Source organism: Puntigrus tetrazona, unplaced genomic scaffold, assembly GCF_018831695.1.
Source record: "Puntigrus tetrazona isolate hp1 unplaced genomic scaffold, ASM1883169v1 S000000008, whole genome shotgun sequence".
In the NCBI taxonomy this organism is placed as follows: Eukaryota; Metazoa; Chordata; class Actinopteri; order Cypriniformes; family Cyprinidae; genus Puntigrus; species Puntigrus tetrazona.
The window spans coordinates 1,969,903-1,986,962 of record NW_025047688.1 but is presented as its reverse complement, the minus strand read 5'-3'; positions in this window follow the sequence as shown (position 1 = coordinate 1,986,962).

Sequence of the window (17,060 nt, the reverse complement as noted above, 5' to 3'; positions counted from 1 at the left end):
TATGTTTAAGTCCTGAAACATCTGCCGGTGGGATCAGTCATTCAGTTTCAATGCATAAACAGGCCAAACCCGAGAGCAATAAAGGTAATTTCATCAGTATATTCAGCATCAGCCCTTATCCTGAAAGGTTAAAGCGAAAACCGGCTTGCTAGTGACCGCATCGGTCGGCGTGGATTCATCAGTTTCTAGTACATTTGATTTCTACTCGTTTAGTTAATGGTGCATATTTTTAAAATGATATAAATGCATTTTTATATGATGCACTGTATAAATGTCACTGGGCCAGTATTTGTACCTTATTTACCCCAAAGTGTATATATATATGTAGCTTAAAGTACATTTTAGTGTCCTTTATATTAGGTGGCCTTTTATGTACTTACATTTAAATTAATCATTTGGTACAATGCACTTATTGTGTACATACATGTTTTAACATTTTATTATATATATACACATCTTAATTAATTTCTGTACTTACATTTATAATTACACTGTTGACTCATCATTTAACTTACCCTTTAGCTATCCGACCACCAAACCTGTCCCTAACCTTGCATGTATTCCACAACTCAAATACCAGCAAAGTGTTTTGTAATACAATATGAGACACAACAAGTACGTATACTCATTTTTTGATGCAAGTACATAGAACTTAAGACCACCTCATATAAGGTGTGACCGTTTAGTACTGAAAGTGTTCATATTAGCACTTTAATATTTTATATTTATCTCTTTTGAGAAGGACCACTCTTGCTTGATGACTTTTGTACCTATTTTTCCTAAAAGCCATTAAGACACCTGTAGGGGTTTATTTAAATGAATTTGTATTTATGTATTATAGAATTATTTTTGCATAACATGGTTTAGTATAACATCCATGCTAATTTATTTTTTCACTAGTAAGACCTTTTACTAAACTGAGATATAAAACAAACCTTTTAAAAGATAAACACTGAATTAAGTGACTTGTGTGTGTACATCGAAATGGGAAAAAGTACATACCTTTCAAGCAGAACCTGACTTGCAATTGCTTTCTGTATATTTTCCATGACTCAAAAAGCATCCAAAAGCATATTCATCCATCTGTACGACTGAACAGTGCTGAACTGCATCAAAGGCATTACTATTATCATTTCTCTAAAAAAACTATTATTAAAATAAATGTGATGTTTTTTTGGCGGAGCTCCACCTGTATGAAACTCTCTCTCTCTCTCAGCCTGCGCATCTTCATCAACTTGCGTGAGCGTCGGGTTGTGAAGTTTTAAAGGATTTACTTATGCAGTTTCCAGTCGCTTCATTCATACCTTCTCCATTTTCATCATGTGTCCAGTCTGTGCACTTTACAGCGATTCTGCTCCTAAATAATGATATTTGTGAGTCGATGGCAGCTCGACCTCAATTATAAATTTCGTGTAAATATTTCACCCTTGATGCATTTTAATAACTTGCGCTGAAAATATATATATTATTTTTTTTATGATAATGAGCAAAATCAGTGCATATGTAATGCGATGAATAGTGACAAGGATGAAATTCACAGCAAAATCGATTACATCCACATAGCCCACTGACGTAAGATGGAAACATTCAGAGATTGTTGGTAACTAAGCAACAGGCCGGCGGTGGAATATCATGCATATCATGCTGCTGTCTACCAAAAGCACACTAGATAGTAACCTATATGCATTTTTGTTATTCTCAGAATTGTTTCCTCCTCGTGGACAAAATAACACGTGACAGGTATTTATAATGTTCCCTGGGTTTTTCCTAATGTAAAATTTGCACAAAAAAATCTGTCATTTCATCCAGAATATGTTGTTAGGGCAAATGACCTTCAGATACACTTGCAGGTAAAAGTGGTTGAGTCACAGTAATAAAAGGCTTTCCAAGACAATGTCTACTTGTGAACCTCAAAGGATACTTCAGCCCAGAACAATGGCCTTTCATGTCCTTCAGAAGATTCAGAGCACTCAACAACAGCCACAGAAAGGCCTTTTCATGACCTCAATTCACTGACAGACAAGTCTGCTGTTATTTCTTCCTGTATTTATGTTGGTGGAGAAGGAGACTCACATAATGAGATACAGTTGTGTATCTTTACAATTATAAGTGCATCTGCATGCGCAAGACCACAATTGTACTACTCAGTTATTTTACTCATACTATGTATTGATAGCAGCGAGTGTGGATCATCTAAAATTTTCATTTCAAGAGTTGTTCATATCAGAGGCCATCTTTTTTTGGCACCGTGGCAGTCAGGGTGACATGGAGCTGCAGTCGAGATGAGATGTGACCAAAGAAAAAGAACACGTTTAAATAACTTAGTAGCTCTTCATATACTGCAGGTGTTAGTCTACTGGTCACAGATTCTGTGAAGGAGAGCAAGGTTCAAAGGCCAAACCGTGCAGGTATATACAGAGCGTACAAATATGTTTTTAAATAAATATGTATGTTTGGTTACTCTTTATTTCCATAGTCCGCTTCAGACAATGTACTAATGATATGTAACTTTGTAACTTTGCATGTATGTCCACTAACTCTCAGAAGTAGACTGTTAGGTTCAGGGAGTTAGTAGAATAAGTTGACATATATGCAAAAGTGTCTGATGAGTTCACAACATACAACTATCAAAATAAAGTGTTGAATATATTAAGCAGACAGTCTACTAATACCAAATACAAAATCCCAAAAAAAGGAGCTACCACTCATTTCAGTTTTAATGACTAACACTCATTTATTGGTCTCTTTATCGAATAATTACTTATAATTAATATAATATTGTGATTTCAGAGATATTTGACCAGTCTAATTGAAGAGAACATGATATTAACGAGAACCTTATGGGAACTAAAGCGGAACTCTGGGCGTTCCCCCTAACCTACAGTGAGCGTTCTGGTTATAGTAAGAAAACATTCCAGAAAAGAATGTTCTGAGAATCAAGAATTGAGCTGGGTACAGCTTTAATATTTCTGTAACTTCTGTAACACAGGTAACAACCCTCATAATGTTAGGTGTAAATATAATCATGCGTAATAGGACTTTGTAACAACACTTTTTCACTTCACTAAGTACTGAAGTGGTAGCAGAGAATTATAAACCTACACTTTGTAACAACAGTATGAGTTGTAGGAACTATTTGATAGAGGTGGAGATGGGTTTTAGAGATATGTAAAAATTGGAGGAGTTAGATCTGGAGTTGGTGCAAGCACTGTAATACTTACATGGCAACTTCTCAGAAACATTCTGCACTCCAACCACATTTTATATGTAAAGACAATTTACTGACTACTGCTGTGTTTTATAGTATACAGCACTTTAGACAAATTATTTTTATCTACAATAACCATGCAACTTTATCATGAAACTTTTTTTTTTTTTTTTTGGTGGGTATGAGATCACGATGGGGCCATTTGAATGGGTCTGATGATTTACAGTAAATATTGACAGTTCCCCTTAGGGCTCAGTCAAGAAGCTGTCATAACGATGGGTCTGACACATCCTCATCTCCCTATTCACCGTGCAGCCTCTCATTTACCTCGCATCTGTGTTTCCAGCCCAGATAATAATTAAGCTTCACTTTTCGTTTTAATGACAAATGCTAATCAGCCAAGGCAAGAGGTTAAGGTTAGAAAGCAGAGGTTTTTTTGCAATCTGAAATCAAAATATTGAGCGGATGAAGTCTACCTCAAAAAAAGATGCTAATAAACATTCAGACATCCGATGTTGTCGCCAGAGTTAAAATTATAACCAGATGGCATTTCCATCACCATTTAAGGACAGTATTGTCTGATCAGTGGCTTTGATGCAGCCTTTTGCAGATAAAAGTGCCACAGCTAATGATAGGCTACTGCTGGTCCTTTAATATGAGCCTGGAGGGTTGAGATCAAACAGACTGCGATGAAAGTGGCCTGGCGCTATCTTTTACTGGACAGAAATTCAAGATTTAACTTCATAGCAGGCTCATGGCGGTTCACCGTAATCTTTAGGATTCTGGGGCTTCATTGATCTCGCGTCCATACAAGGTGTTATCAAAGGAAAATGTGAAGTGCACTTTGTAAAGGGCGTCGTTGTATCCTTAGAGCCGATGTCATTTTTGACTCTTTAAGCTTTGTTGGGACTAACACAACTGGCTCGCTCCTCATCCCCATTCAAAACAGACACACGGGTTTATTTAATATGAGTGTCTAGAAAGTCACTTTAAGTTAAGAGCTTCATTGTAGAGGCAGTGACCAAAGAGAATGGCAGACACATTATAGTAATTGATCCACAAGAGCCCAGCTTAGCAGCTCCATTTGAAAGTCAGCATGTGCGATGCATCATGTGTGGCGTCAGAAACTCTAAAAAAGCTCTAAGTAGCTGAGAGTGCAAATAACGTTTGGCTGAGAACTTTGGCTAATGTTCTGGTAAGGTTCTCTAAATGCTTTTCAGGTAACATTAATAGAATGTTTGTTCAATGTCAACAGCACTTTGTCCTCATACCTCATGCCTATACTTCCATACTAAATAATAGTTGAGAAACGGAATGCTGAGAGAGTTGCAGTTCCTAGTATTCTTTAATAGAAAGTGAAAAGTACCCGATGACCTGCCATTTCTGCCAGGATTCTGAAGTGAATGGATTCGATGGAGACTTACAATTAAGACAATTATACAGACTTACTTTGATGACAGATTTTGCTCAGGCATTTCAGAATGGCTGAAACACATTTTGATGCTGTGCAATGAAAGTCAATCCGCTGGTTAGTCAAGTATCCCACCCCATAGTGTAAAAGTCACTTGCACAGGATTTGCTGCTGTGAGCATGTAGGAAGTGCTGCTGCACATGTAACTCATGTGAATAACCCCATATAGCATACATGAATCACCCTGTAGGAGATCTATACAGGTGGAGCTGGGGAAGGTGGAGGGTTTCATAAAAAAATCAGCTGTGATGATTGAGTTACACCCATCGGACCGCACCATCTAGAGTTTCATTCCAGAACTCCATATTTTTTTTTTTGTCAGGAAGTTCATTTTCAAACCAAATGTGTGCATTTGAGATTTGAAATGCAGTTCTAGTCCTTAAAACTATTCTAAAATGTTAGCACAAAAATCATTCACCAGCCAGGAACAGAGAGATTTGGAGCCTTTCTGTGAGATAGTACCATGAGGCATCAATCTCAGGCTTCTGGAGGATGTCGATTTGTAATAGTGAGTGGATGTAGGCAGATGTTGAACCCATGGTTGTTCTGTAAGCAAGCATCAATGTCTTGAATTTAATGCAAGAGTTTGCAACCGGGACAGAAAGAGCAAAGGAGACCAAGAAAGGTGCAACATGGCTCTTTTGGGCTTGTTGAAAGACCATTCATTCCGCACTGGTAGCTGGTTTGCTTGTGTCCAGCGAGAGGAGCATTGCAGTAGTAGGCCTGAACAAAGAAGTTGTGCAGCATGCTGTGTTAGGAAGTGCCTCATCTTACTGATCTTGTGTAAAGGCAACATCAGTGATGTAGTGTATGTGAAGAAGAGGGAGGGTCTCAGAACCCGATCCCTGAGGAACCCCAGATACCTATCCTCCCGGGCCACCCTGAAAGACCTACCAGTGGGATAGGATTCAATGATAGCCTCAGTTAGAAAGCTCAACTCATTCAAGTGTTTTTTACCATGAATGGAAAAAAGAGAGGCAGGTCTGTGGTTTTCTATAAGAGAGGCATGTTGGCAGGATGGCTGGAGAGGAGAAGTTTAGATAAGATCTTGCCTCCTTGAGAGGAGAACAGAAGGAGAATAAGTAAGTGTCAGCAGTGAGCAGTTTTAATGTGAAGTGCAGGTCAGTGATTTAGTCAGTGAAGAGAAGTTGCAGTGTGAAGTGATGTCCTCTGCTTCAATACCAGTTTCATCACGAAATAAACATGAATAAACATCTGAAGGTAGGAAGTATTTTTAGTGTGTAGTCATCTGCGATACTGCGATGCAAAGGTAAAAGACCGTAACTTAGATTTTGGTCGAAAATGAGTTATTGATATTTGGGAGATTCCAGACATCCTTTTTCATGTGCATAATTCAATTTGGTTGTTTCAGAGAAAATAATGAGTTGTCATAACCGTATGCTCCAAAAAGCCCCAGAGAAACCAAGGCAGAACACCACATAACACCAGTTGTGGTTCTTTCACTTTAACTCGAAATGCTCAAGATGAGTAATGCCATTCTGCCTTTTGTTTAACTGCACGATCAGAACGAAGTTATAGCTTACCGGCTTGAGCTTATACAGTTATTCTGCCTTTGTTTTACTGAATATTAAAGACTTTGTTATGTTTTAATTGCGCTGTAACTTCAATGCTTTCATCACGTCTATCTGAACCACGAATTAGATAGATTACGATCTCTATATAATAAAACATTGCAAAGACTAGATACCTTGGCAGCAATACAAAATTATTGAATAATTTTTAAAAAATTTTCAGAAAATATATTTTTTATGATAATTTTTTTCCTTTTTTGTCGACCAGCTTGTCATTTCTAGTTTGATGCACATGGACTCAATGCCATAACAGCTACGGCAGTTTTAATTTTACATTCAGGGTATCTTTTATTTAATGGACACTAAATGGCTTTACAAAAGGTAAAAAAACTCATGAAATGTAAAAATCAGTTAAAACTTATTGGAAAAGATTCATTTCTATCTGAACTGATCACCACACAGAATATGAAGAAGATCTGTCCATGGCAGTCATTAAGGTACTAACATAATAACACATTCAGCAAAAATACTGTCTAATTATAAGAATAATTATAATAAAATTACCATTATGATAAAATCAGAGAAAATATAGAGAAATTTTTGTCACATTTCTGTATGCAGTAGCATTGATGGTAATGTAACGATTTTTCTAAATGGTGATCAACAACCAAATATTGATAAGGTTGGTATGACTTCTCACGCTTTTGCAGAAAATGCAAAGGTAGAGTACAGTAACTTCAAAATAGGAGTAAAAGTATTTGTGAAGTTTATGTATGCAATTTCAGTTTCCAAATAGTTTTTTTTTGGTAACCCAGTGATGAGCGGGTGATGGTCTTTTTATTCCCGGGGAAACTGTGAACTTCAGACCGCTGCCTCGCATTTCAGGACTTCATAACCTGTTCATAAGAAAACAGTTTTGAGAAAATATTATAACATCCGAATTATTAAGAAGCAGTATTATAGCGAATAAAGTGAGTGTATGCTATTTAATTCAAAGCATTACGCTAAGCGATACGTTGCTGGCGATTTAATCTCTTCTGTCACGTTGCATTGCATGAAATAAAACATTTACTGTTTAATAAAGACTTTTAAACTATAAATAAAAGGCTGTAAACAATGTCACAATTAAGCTACACTCAGAAAAAACTAAACATATTTGTTGACCATAAACTTGTTAGTCAGTTGAAAAAATAAGCGATTAAAGATTTTTTTTTCCTTGAGAACATTTAGCATGTACTGTACCTGATGAATCATCAGAATAATTCATATTGAGTTGAAGTGAATTTAATCAGAAGTAGAGCCTGTGAGTCAGAATTGAATTGAAATTTGTGTCAAAAACCTATTATTTATAATAGGTTTCCATCAAAGATGAAACGTTGAGATTAAAAATGATAAAATTAAATGTTTCCCTAATGTTTACTGTTCATCGCGACCAAATTACATAAATAAATAATTAAAAAATAATGAAAATGTTTATGTCTCTCACTGTTTTGCATTCAGCTGCTCGTTTCTCTCCTGATTTTCACCTGAGAAAGCAGCATTATGTATGGAGGACTTATATTTTGTCAGTTTAATGTTGAATTTGTTTCTTACACCAGAGCTTTTCACTTCACAAGACATGAATTGGTTTTCTGAAGTGGCGTGTTCATGGATTGCTTGTGGATTATCGTGATGTTTTCATCAGCCGTTTGGGTCGGCACCCATTCACTCCAACAAGCGGTGATGTGATGCTAACTTTCTCCAAAGCTCTTCCTATAAAGAAACAAGCTCATTTGCATCTTGGATGACCCGAGAGAGAGTAAATCTTAAGCAAATGAACTGTTTAATAAACTTTTTTGCTTAAGAGCAAAACTTGATTCAAATAGGACTGGAAATGGATGCAATTTATGCGCATGGAAAAGGAAAAAAAATCCCAAGTACTCTTCATCCACCCCTTTAACCTTTTTTATTCACTGCAAATTCAATACTGTATGCAGTGACCTGCTGAAAAGTGAATATTGTGTCATTCTACTGTGCGCCTAAAGCAGACGCTCTGAGAATAAAAAGACTTCGCTGCAATTTTCTCCTTGAATTCAGCAATGCAGTCGATATTAATGTTGGTATCGTAGTATATCCATCGCCTGTAACCTCTGTGAAGGCACAAACTGTGATGTCTCACAAGAAGACTAATGGCAGAGGCTAAAGAGGAAAGTCTTGGGTGACAGGCTGTTAGTGGGAGATAAAAGACTGATACAGACACTGGGCAGCTAGATCATTTCATGGCTCTTTAACCACCAGGACAAAAAATCAGATGGCTTCATATAAAGCTCCTGTGAAAACGAAGAACAGACGGTAAAAGAAAGAAAAGACGCAGACAGAATGGGACAGGGACAGACGGGGTACCGGAACAGATTGATTGGCGAACGGAGAGACGAGGAGAGTTTTTCTGGCTGTAATGAACAAAAATCAGCAGCTGTCTGGAAACCCGTGGTCATATTTCTTTTCAGTCCATCTGTTTCTCGTCTGCTCGTCGCTGTTTAAAACTTGTGCATAATGTTGTTTCACGGAGCCCACACACGGCATCTGAAGCGTTGCTCGTCTACAGATATTCTGTGCTTTTCCTCAAATGATTTTAGCACAGTTCCTTAAACTATGGGTCAGCGCTCCCAAAACAATTAGCACAAACATCTGAACACTACACAGCTTTCTTATAAACAGACAGTACATCATTGTGGCGTGCCTTTTAGACCTAGACCTAAGATTCATGTAAATCTGAATTAATCACAAACTAAGAAACTTAATGTAATACATATAATTTGACGGAAAAGGGTATAAATAAATGAATGTGTTTTAAATAGTAATTTTTTGAAGCTCATACAAATTAATTAAATATTGCTTTATCAACAGATATAATTGAACAAAATTATATATATATATATATATATATATATATATATATATATATATATATATATATATATATATATATATATATATAATTTTTTTTTATTTATTTATTTATTTATTTTTTTGTGGTATATACTTATATACTCATATAAAATATGAAGACATTTTTCACCAGACTATTTGTGTCTGTAGCTGAATGCATTATATAATCAGTAAAAGAGCAGTCTCAAGTCAGTATTTGCTTTTAATAAATGTCAGAGGTACTTCTTTATTCAGTGGAATTGGACTGTTTTGCTAAACTAAGAGTCTCTTTCAATGGTCACGTCGACTGTTTGGAGAGAACTGACCGCGGAGATGCACGTAATCAATTGAGTAAAGCGCAGTCATTAATGAATGTCCACGAGCAGCTGAAACAGGGGAATGTAAAGCAGGTGCTAGAAGCGGCCTCAGTGTTACGCTCTGCCTGCGCTCCACGCACAGTAATGCACTAACCTTAACACCTCTGAAATTGCTGCACATTTGCTGCAAGCTTTTAATTATAGTAATTCCACTATTTGCGGCTTGGGAACGGTTGCACATGGAAAATAATGAGTGGCTCAAGATAAACATTATTACACGTAGCGGCGTGGCTGGGAAATCTTGAAATCTGTAAATTCATGTGCTGTGTAGCTGCGGTACAACATCCTCATTAGCAAAGCTCTGCGGAATTCTGTTCTAATCACACTTTGCTACCAAAACGTCTGAGGGAAGCGTCGCCGTACGCTGGCGCCGCGGTGCATTTTAAGTCTAATTAAGCATCGCTGTCACTTTTTTAAGGGAGAGAAACAAGGGCCACTGGATCTTGCAGCGGGTTTCATAAAGATGCTCTTATTAAATAGACATCATTCTGATCGCAGCCAAGAGGCCGGTCAACTCTGAAATACATAATAGTTGTTTATCTAACCATTATTTATGACTACATTACGCTGCGTTAAATCCATTATGCATCGCTATTAAAATGCGGCAATACACATGCCTCATTTTTAAGATGCCGTTTTTTTCATTCAGATCTGCTAGCTTTTTCATTCAGTGAAAAATAACATTCATGACTTTTTTACGAATAACACACTTCCTGTTTTTCATCGTTTTTTTTGTCATTTTAGTCATATCTGTTAATATAGGTGCCTTTTTAATTAAAACCTTCCGAATATTTCTTAACATTTTCACATTTTTTCAAAATGTCCACGTTTCTTTGTGTGTTTTTAACGTGCAAAAGCTTTTTTATATATACCACATTCTTTGACATATTTTTTCATGATTGAGACAGTTGCATAATTGCATATTGTTTTAATAATTAATTAGAAATTTTCTTTTACAGGAATGACTGTCTGGCTGCTGAATTATGATATACGCCCACACACGTCTCATACGTTGGTATTATTTTCCAATATTTATTTGCTATAAAATGAATGTTCCTTGGAAAACTTAAACTGTTTATAACTAAATTAATGTCAAGTACAAAGAGTGCTGTTTTTTTTACTCCCAGTCTCACTATGACTGGATTTCTAACATAAACATTGGTTTAAATTTTTACTTTTCATGCTTTTAAAATAATTGTTAGCTACCCCTGCAGCTCAATTGTAGTGGTTAAACCGATAGCCTCCCCATTAAAATAATTTTTAATTTCTGTTTATAAAGGCAAACCTAATAAGAAATTTTGAATTCTAGTCTCAACAAGCCCTCCAGCTGCTGTCAGTCTGTCCTCAAAGGAACTGTGAAATAGAGCAGTGTCTCAAAGAGTGCCACGTCTTTGATTCACTGAGCTGAATGATTTATGATTTTAATATTTTCTCTTTTTTAAATCTGACAGTTTCCTCTCAAAGACCTCCCGAAAAGTGTGATGTTTCTCAAGAATGGTGTTTCAGGCACAGTTTTCAGCCGAAACTTTAAAAGAAAGCGGGCGGTGCCGGATACCAAACATGGGCATTATTAAGCGATCGTTTAAAATCCTACAAAGATTAAAGCTTAATTTGCGAGTTATGTGGCATGAGGTTCCTGTGTTAATTTCCCGCTGAAGCAGAACATGAAGACCGTTCAAAGCGTAAATGGCCAACTGGGATTTTATTGTATTGTCGTCAAAAGGAGAGCCAAAATGCACAGTAATTGTGAAAGTGGAAATCACACGTAATGTGATACAGTGCAATTACGCCAAGCGATTATACCCTGGTCATTTTTATGGCTATTTTCACTTGTGTAGCCTATTAGAAATAACAGTGGCGCTGACCATTTGATTTCAGCGTTTCATACTTTTTCACATTTTACATTAGAAGAGATTCGAATCCCTTTACTTATGAGCTGTGCGTGAGTGCTAATGTTTCTGTGGTTTGTATGATTTAATGATCTGCACAATGCAAAACTATAACATACACGAATGAAGAACGAGAAGGTCATATCAGTCCGTTGAAATAAATAATTCATAATTTGTATTGTTAATGTCACCGGCTGTACAGAGTCGCAGACAGCGTGTTTTTATTATGACAGAGCACATAAAGGCCAAAGAAAAGCTACCTTCATTGCTATCTATTATTAAAGCAACAGTTCACCCAAAATGACAATGCTGTCATCATTTATCAACCATCGTGTCATTCTAAACCTCTCTGCTTTTCTTCCATAAACACAAACCGAGGCTTTGGACCGACGTGCTGCTTTCCTTCGCGCTGTGTCAGAATATCTCTAAAACAAAGTCGATGCGACTGAGCGCAACATTTCGAAAGTGTTCGAAGCTAATTTATGCCCGTAATTCACCAATTATCTTGCCTTTAATGTTTTGACACATTAATTACCATTCATTTCCGGAAAGAGCATCTTAGGCGCTCGCGAAAAAGTCTTTTTGTTCTCGGAGAAAAGACATTTGAGAAATGACACGAGGGTGGAGCGAATTATTCCTGTTCGAGAACTGTGTCTTTAAATGAAACGAAGTATTGGACGGTTAGATGTATACCAGCCATTTATAATCCCAGGGTCAGTTTAATTATGATTCGGAGGCTGAATGAAACGGGTCACATGATACACATAATACGCACTTCTTGACTGGGCCAGTCAACATTAATCAATGACTGTCAGTGTCACGCTAGGTTGTGCATATCTAATTAAAAGCTAAAATAAACTCTCATTAGTAAACAGGAGGCGCTGCTTTGACGTTGCTTGTGAAAACACACCTGGTGGCTCAGATAATCAGCCTCCTCGTTCCCTTGCTTGTTGGAATTGAATTCTTTGACATTTTAATTCATCTTGAGTGTAATTCTGCGGGCTTATCAAGCGCTTTATTTCCCCCGTTGTCCTAAAGCAGGGAGGTAGCCGCTGCTTTACGCTCAACCTCCTGCTATTTTCATCAAATAAAACTCAGTGTTTGACAAAGGTATTTGAGAGATTATGATACGATACGAAGCGGCAGAGTTCGGGTACGAACTAAACCCTTTACTGGCTTCGGCAAACACCATCTGTTAATGCATCAGCACACGAAGCATTGTTATCATGACTGTTATTAAGTTGAAGGAAGTGCAAAAATAAGGAATACGCTGTTAAATGCCACAGCTCGGCTGCTGTTTAAAAGAGTTTCACTTAAGCAATATTTTTATTTAAAAATGGCATTGAGGTTTCAAGGGACTGAACTGGATATATGCTAAAATAGTCTTTGTTTGGAACGAAACCTTACAATACTTTAAATAAAGCATTATTTACTCTTAATGCACAATCAACTTTTTTACAACCGTATCACGTTGCATGTTTAATTGTATTTTGCATAACATTTTCTGTAAAAATGGCAACTGAAAATTGCATGTGTAGCTACTTCCCCTTCTGCTTGCCGTAGTGACCCTTGCACGCTGCTTGCGTTCTTATTTATCGATCAAAGCATTTGGCAAATACACCAATGTTTTCATGAAGCAACAGAAGCAAGTTTGATTTAATACTATATGTGCTGCCTGATATATTGTACGCACAAATATAAATAACAGCGTAATAATATATCGCATTTATCTACGTTTTTACTAGGTTTATTAATATAGCGTAGAAGAATATCTTGTTGTGACTTCAAAACAATGTTAAAATGCTGAAAGATTTGAAAACGGATGCTTTTGAATGTTAGCATCACACACATCCTGCTTCGTGTCTATGGGTTTTCATAGACGTAGGGCATGTTTACAATAACTTTTAGTCCACAAATTTCAATTCTGGACCACTACAATACATGCATATATCAATGTAACAACATTTTTTTTATTGAATATTGGATTTGTGTAAAAACGGTGTTGCATAAAAAGCGCACAGAGGTATATATTTTTATGAGACCAGGATGGTGAAATTAGAGAAAATGTCTACTCATCTTGCATTGATTGAAGTCGAACACATCCAGTAACAGGTTTCAGTCAGACAAACTAGTGTAGTCAAAGGGTGCCTCAAAAGCTAGGCTGCATCTTAGTAAGGATGAACAGCTCACCTTTGAAGGCCGCCTTCATTTTGTTCCCTTTATTCTGTGTATTTTGAGGAATGCATCCTTCGCATTGCTCCAATCACAATCCTTTGCACACATTCCAATTTATGAAAAAAAGTCACACTAATCTTGCATTAATGCATAATGAAATGCATTTTTTGGGGGTTTTGGACACGAAGGCCTTTTGTTTTCTTTTTGTGTTATGTAAGGTTAATCACATTATTATCATAAACTGACTACGACATGCAATTCCCATTCACTAAAGTGCAACAGCAGTATCTTTCCTACATTTTTTCCAGTACTTATCAATCCACGACCAAAGTGGCCAAAACCTATACGACAGCCCTGCAGATACACCTGACCGTCTCATTCCAGCATTTAAGATTTCACTTAAATAATAATAAGTTTCATTTATGCAGCACTTTGCATGGAGCTCAAAGCGCTTTACAAATCAAAACATAAACACGAAGGAACGTAGAAAGCACCCGCTCTTTTCTGCCGTGCGTCTGTTAACGTGTAGCATCTCTAGACAGCCAGTGTTTCACACTGTGCACATTTTAGGGAAGATCACCGTACGGTACGAATTTCATCCTTCGATATTAAGCTGAAATTGGAGAAAGCATTTGCACATCAAGAAAACACTTCACCTTTACATTCACTGTGACTTTTTGATTTCCTAATTTTTTTTTAAATTGACTTTCAAAAGGTTTGTTCTCACTTTTTTTTGTTCCAGCAGCCAAAACGATGAATTGATTTGCCTCCGTCCGAAAGAATTCCTCTATAAACCCATGCATCAAAAACAGCACGCACCATTTGAACCATATTGCATAGTTGCATGCGTCAGGGTTTCTCAGCATATACCAACACAGAGAAAATGTGTCCGTTGTTCCGAGTCGTGATTTGCGTGAGCCTATGCAACAGTTCCCGAATACTTGTCACAAAACTAAAAGCTTAACAAAGATGAAAGGACCGACTTCAGAGAGAGAGAAAGTATTCCCCGAACTCTGGGTCTGAAAATGCCTCAATACCTGACAAAAACAGTAAGGGGAAGAGAAATGATCAAAACACATCCGCGGCTGGCTGCATAACGCATGCTTCTGTATTAGCATTTGACTTCATTGAGACGGAGCCACCAGCAGGTGGCTGAAATGGAGAAGAAACCTCAAAATAAGCTGCTGCTGCATTTCTCTTATGAATATGAGACAGCATTGCTGAGAGAACCAGTAGACCGACAACTACACGAGTAATTGTTTATTTGTGCTTAAAGGACCTTCACTTTCATAAGGAGACGTTATTCTAGCAACTTTTATCCAGCGCTATTAAAATGCGAGTCTTGCGCTGCCATTTCTTTACTCCAGGCTAAAATTAGTTTGCCCTTATGTCATTTTCAAACCTGCATTATTTTCTGCTGGAAAACAATGCAGGTTCTTTTTTCTGCGCGTCCAATCTGTGAGGTTTCGGTGGTGCAAGGATAAATGTTTTATGGTAATGTTTTCCTATGAGATTTCTGAGGAATGACGCTAAGTTTATTCAGTAGGTCCATTTTGCCACCATCTGTTCTGTTTTTGTTTGTTTTTTAACAAAAGAGGGCACATGTTATATGAATGGAGGGTGTTATATTAAAAGATAAACAGTACACTACATTACATCAAGGCCACAGACAATTCTTGAAGTCTGGAACATTTTCATTTTTCATTTAATTTGAAGCACTGATAAGTTAAGAAGAAAGGGAAACACAACCCATAAAAATTGAGAATGTATTATAAAGTAATGCATTTGGATTATTTGTAAGCAATATTTTAGGCTACAATATGCTTGTATTCAGACATTTGCCATATCCATCAATGCTTCCTTATCTTGTTACTTCATCGCTAATGTATTGCATAAGTTATAAGCCTATAGTTAAAATGGCAAAATAAAGAAATTGGAAATAAAAATGGATTCGTATCATAAAACAGTTGCTCCTATTGATATATAACTTCACACTCTTGACTTGTTAAAGCTTAAGCGACATTCAGGTCGTCTCAGTCGTGTTGAAATTTCAAAACATCGAGCAGATTCGTCCGTCTCAGCGTCTGGTGGTTGTGGGCCAGCATTACAAGCTCTGTAAAATAAAAACGTTGCCCTGCTGAGCTCGCATTAGAGGTGATTAGAATTAGGCAAAGGCCAGGCGCTCATGGAGACGGCCGGGAACGCTAACTCAGCGAGACGGAGGGGGGAGGCTGATTCTCTGGATGTTTTTGGAAGCTGTCCGTTTAATTGGAGACATTTTACAGTTTACCACAAGCTAAAGAGGGAGGATGAGACCAATTTACTCATGAAAAGGGTCTTACTGTTGCATGCAAAAGAAAGTCAAAGGCCACTGACAGTGACAGTCTGACCTTTTCAGCATCCACTGCTCGACTAATTAAATTCCCAAAGCTTCATTTTTCGCTTTTTCTCCATTGTCTGGAAGGCAGCTTGGCCGTTAAAACACGCTGCTTCGAGTTCACTCACTATCCTAGACTCCGGGTGAATGGAAACATATGCAAAATATGTACACATATCAGAAAAGGTGCTGCATTACTATTCGTCACGTAAACCTCGCAAGCAAATTACATTTAGCTCCTCTCATTGTAAACGGCTGACTAAAAAATAGGTCACTTAACTATGGGAAAGCTAATGCACGTTATCTAGAAGCCACAGAGGTGACATCCATTTCAAATAATAAATCATTCATTTTAATTCCGAGGCAAATTTATCTTCAATGAAAAAGTGATACGAGGAATTAAAGTTCCATTGATCTTTTGAGATAAAAAGACTTCAGAAACACGCTGTTAACTTTCAGAAGTCTTCAGAAACTTGCTTTGCTCTTGAAGTGGAAATAAAAAAAAAAACAATGGGTCGCGCTTCATATTTAGGTGGCTAACTACTATGTAAATAAGTACAAAAATAAGTATAATGCGCTTATTGTGTTCATATTGTATAGCAAAAACGCTTTTGGAGGTGGGATATGGGTAAAGTTAGGTTTTGGGTAGATTTAAGGGTAATTACAGATGCAATAGGTATTTTTAAAAATTACAGGTACAATGTAAAAACATGTGCACAATAAGTACATTGTATCAAATTATTAATTTAAATGTAAGTACATAGTATAAGGCACTTCCTAAAATAAAGTAGGACCAAATAATTTATTTAAAAAATTAGCAGAAGTTGGTATAAACTATTATGGTTGTTTTTGCTCCTAAAAAGGACAGCAATAAAAAGTAAATAATAAAATGATGTGAATATATATATATATATATATATATATATATATATATATATATATATATATATATATATATAATTTCTCATCCTCAAGATGCTCTGCATTATTCTGTATGCTTTCATCTCAAACACATCCTTTCCATTTGCGCTGCTGTTTCATAACAAACATGTTTCATTAGTAACACATTACCGAGGCACATATTCATATAAACTTGTGAAAAACCATTGGAAGACTGGCTCTGA